The sequence below is a fragment of the Bos indicus genome, chromosome 29 (genome assembly GCF_029378745.1).
Source record: "Bos indicus isolate NIAB-ARS_2022 breed Sahiwal x Tharparkar chromosome 29, NIAB-ARS_B.indTharparkar_mat_pri_1.0, whole genome shotgun sequence".
In the NCBI taxonomy this organism is placed as follows: domain Eukaryota; kingdom Metazoa; phylum Chordata; class Mammalia; order Artiodactyla; family Bovidae; genus Bos; species Bos indicus.
Window position 1 is genome coordinate 48061985 of NC_091788.1, and position 534 is coordinate 48062518.

The window sequence follows — 534 nt, forward strand, 5'->3', positions numbered from 1 at the left end:
GTCGCTCTACATGTGGTCTCTTTATTCTCCGGTGGGGGTCGGCCTGGCTGTCAGCTCCCAGCAGGATAAAGCCTGGTGTTTATCAGCTCCAGAGCAACCAGGTTCCCTTTTGAAGAGGCACACTTCTTAAAGGGTACTTTTTTTAGAAGTTGAAATGTTTTAACTCTCTAATTGTCAATTATTTGCACAAGGATTCCATGCAAGATAGAAAATGCCATGTTTAAAACTCATTTCTGAATTACAGTTCTCAAAGTGAGTCAAGTGGTGGTTGCAGGGTAGCCAAAGGCATCGTTTTCCTGGGGCGCAGTAAGGCCCCTTCAGGAAGGAGGGTGGGCGGGCCTGGAGGCGGGGCACGGGAGGACGGGGTCGGGGAGAGTGCGGTGTGGCCGCGGGACACGTTCCGACGACACATCCTGGTTGCCCCGATCTGCTTCTGGTCCTGTCGGTTTCTGATTTGGAGTCCCCAACGGGGCAGGGGCCCACTGTGCTCACCCAGCCCCTCCAGTTTCCAAGGCAGGAGGCAGGTCTCCCCTT